This window comes from Muntiacus reevesi, chromosome 12 (assembly GCF_963930625.1).
Source record: "Muntiacus reevesi chromosome 12, mMunRee1.1, whole genome shotgun sequence".
In the NCBI taxonomy this organism is placed as follows: domain Eukaryota; kingdom Metazoa; phylum Chordata; class Mammalia; order Artiodactyla; family Cervidae; genus Muntiacus; species Muntiacus reevesi.
This window is the reverse complement of record NC_089260.1, coordinates 19,658,926-19,662,083: the sequence shown is the minus strand read 5'-3', so window position 1 is coordinate 19,662,083 and position 3,158 is coordinate 19,658,926. Positions and strand designations below refer to the sequence as shown.

Here is a 3,158-nt window from a genome sequence, read left to right as displayed (position 1 = left end):
CCTCCCTCCACTGGCTCAGGTTCACATGTGTAAACACAGCAAAAAATCTAGCAATGCAGTGGCTTCATCTGCATTCCTAAATCCCTCGATTAACCAACTATTCAGATCAGTATTAAATGGTTAATCTACCCACATCTTGCACTGATAGACATTAAATACACATTTCTCTTACCAGTTCATGAGTGACTGAAATTTTTATAGTTCTAAAAGAATAAAAGTTGATGGAAAATTATATAACCTAAAAGTCACTGATGAAAGATAAGTAAGAGTCCTTTGCCCGCGATTGTGGCAAGTACATTTTACATGCATACTGTTTTTTGTTTTTTTTTTTAAATATGGAACGCTTCACAAATTTGCGTGTCATCCTTGCGCAGGGGCCATGCTAATCTTCTCTGTATTGTTCCAATTTTAGTATATGTGCTGCCGAAGCGAGCACTGCATACTGTTTCATTTGTGCAAATGTATATAACTAGAAGCTGGCATCCTTTGCAGTGCTTGAGGGCAACACTGGTCTGTGTTAGACCAGATGAAGTTAAATTACGTTTCGGATTACATTTCATTTATTCTGAGTCATTGCCTGCTACGTGCTTTCTACTTGGGTAGTCTTTCATTCCCGTCCAATTTTCTCCCTTTTTCTTAAGTTACCGGAAGTTATGCGTTTTCTTTCCCTCTTCATTATGCCCTGTGTACAGAGGTTTTGAAATCAGCATCCTCCGAACAGACTCTGCATTGTATGAATTCCTCAGAAAATTCTTCACCATGTGTTTGAAAATGGTCAAGATTAAAGACATTTCTGGGCAGTTCAGATGACTCTTTACAGCCTGTGTCTCTTTCAAGGCACAAAGAACTGCCTGTTTTATGATAAAAGAAAGCCAAAGTAAGCAGGATATTTGGAATTACATCTTAAACATTTAGGTTTACAAAATACATCCAGGTCTCCTGTCTCCCTCCACAGATCTCAAACTCCATCACCTAAAATGTGTTTTCTGGTTGGTTTTTTTTTTCCTCCAGGTCTCCTGACAGCTACAGACATAATTGCTTTGTTGATATAAAGTCAGACCATAGCCGGTAATTAAATTGAAATAAACCATTAATATTCATCTCTTTGCTTAACTATCAGAGTTTTTATCAAACAACAAAGCAAGCTGAATACAGTTTAACCTGTCCCCAAAGTTGCCAATAGAGGATGCTAAACAGTGATAAAATGGAAATTGACTGGTGACAGGAGAGAGAAAGAGAACAAGAAATTTGGATACAAAACACAAATGTCCAAAGAAAAACAAAAGTTGGAATAATTCATTGTCAGTTATGACATATTTAATAGAAGTTAGTGGTTGTAAGACTTGCTACCCACTGTGTAGAATTTAAAACTAAGTCTGGGCAAACTTTCTTCCCACGTTTCTTACCATGATTTGAAAATAACCTTTTGGCAACATTTCCGGATACTCAAGTTGGTTTTAGAAAAGGCAAAGGAACCAGATATCAAATTACCAACATCCGCTGGATCATCGGAAAAGCAAGAAAGTTCCAGAAAAACATCTATTTCTGCTTTATTGACTATGCCAAAGCCTTTGACTGTGTGGATCACAATAAACTGTGGAAAATTCTGAAAGAGATGGAAATACCAGACCACCTGACCTGCCTCTTGAGAAACCTGTATGCAGGTCAGGAAGCAACAGTTAGAACTGCACATGGAACAACAGACTGGTTCCAAATAGGAAAAGGAGTACGTCAAGTCTATATATTGTCACCCTGCTGATTTAACTTATATGCAGGGTACATCATGAGAAATGCTGGGCTGGAAGAAGCACAAGCTGGAATCAAGAATGCCGGGAGAAATATCAATAATCTCAGATATGCAGATGACACCACCCTTATGGCAGAAAGTGAAGAGGAACTGAAAAGCCTCTTGATGAAAGTGAAAGAGGAGAGTGAAAAAGTTGGTTTAAAGCTCAACATTCAGAAAACTAAGATCATGGCATCTGGTCCCATCACTTCATGGGAAATAGATGGGGAAACTTTGGAAACAGTGTCAGGCTTTATTTTTGGGGGTTCCAAAATCACTGCAGATGGTGACTGCAGCCATGAAATTAAAAGACACTTACTCCTTGGAAGGAAAGTTATGACCAACCTAGATAGCATATTAAAAAGCAGAGACATTACTTTGCCAACAAAGGTCCATCTAGTCAAAGTTATGGTTTTTCCAGTGATCATGTATGGATGTGAGAGTTGGACTGTGAAGAAAGCTGAGCACCGAAAAATTGATGCCTTTGAACTGTGGTGTTGGAGGAGACTCTTAAGAGTCCCTTGGACTGCAAGGAGATCCAACCAGTCCATCATGAAGGAGATCAGTCCTGGGTGTTCTTTGGAAGGACTGGTGCTGAAGCTGAAACTCCAATACTTTGGCCACCTCATGCAAAGAGTTGACTCATTGGAAAAGACCCTAATGCTGGGAGGGGTTGGGGGCAGGAGGAGAAGGGGATGACAGAGGATGAGATGGCTGAATGGAATCACCGACTTGATGGTCATGAGTTTGAGTAAACTCCGGGAGTTGGTGATACCGACAGGGAGGCCTGGCATGCTTTGATTCATGGGGTCGCAAAGAGTCGGACATGACTGAGCGACTGAACTGAATTGAACTGAACTGAACATTGATAATCATTGGCAGCATTAGCAGGATTACCACAACTACAGAATTCTCGCTATTGTCAATAGTATCCTCTTACCGCATTTCCTTTTAACTCTTAGCTAGATTAATGATCCTATTTTTATGGACACTGCCGTCTCCATTTATTCATGGATTCTGTAGAAAGCATGTTTGACATGTGTAGATGACCCAAAGCTAGAAAAGAGAGCTGAAGCTGCTTGCACTAAAACCAGATAGGAAAGATCTGCCTTGTAGCAGTTTCTGAGAAAAAGAGCAGGGAAGTTAGGTCTAGGGGTGAGGGGAGCAGGGTAGATGTTGTACTAGCCCTGGTGGGTCACCCAGTAAAGAACCTGCCTGCAATGCAGAAGACCCAGATTCCATCCCAGGGTTGGGAAGATCCCCTGGAAAAGGGAGTGGCTACCCACTCCAGTATTCTTGCCTGGAGAATTCCATGGGCAGAGGAGCCTGGCAGGCTACAGTCCATGGAGTCACAAAGAGTTGGACATGACTG

At 41.0% G+C, this 3,158-nt stretch overlaps 1 non-coding gene across 1 annotated transcript; it reads right to left on the bottom strand.

Annotated features, from left to right (window-relative positions):
* Positions 1-329: 329 nt before the first annotated feature.
* LOC136145341 (U6 spliceosomal RNA) lies at positions 330-436 on the bottom strand. The gene has a single exon (XR_010658777.1). It is a non-coding gene; the product is annotated as a U6 spliceosomal RNA (small nuclear RNA).
* Positions 437-3,158: the final 2,722 nt, after the last annotated feature.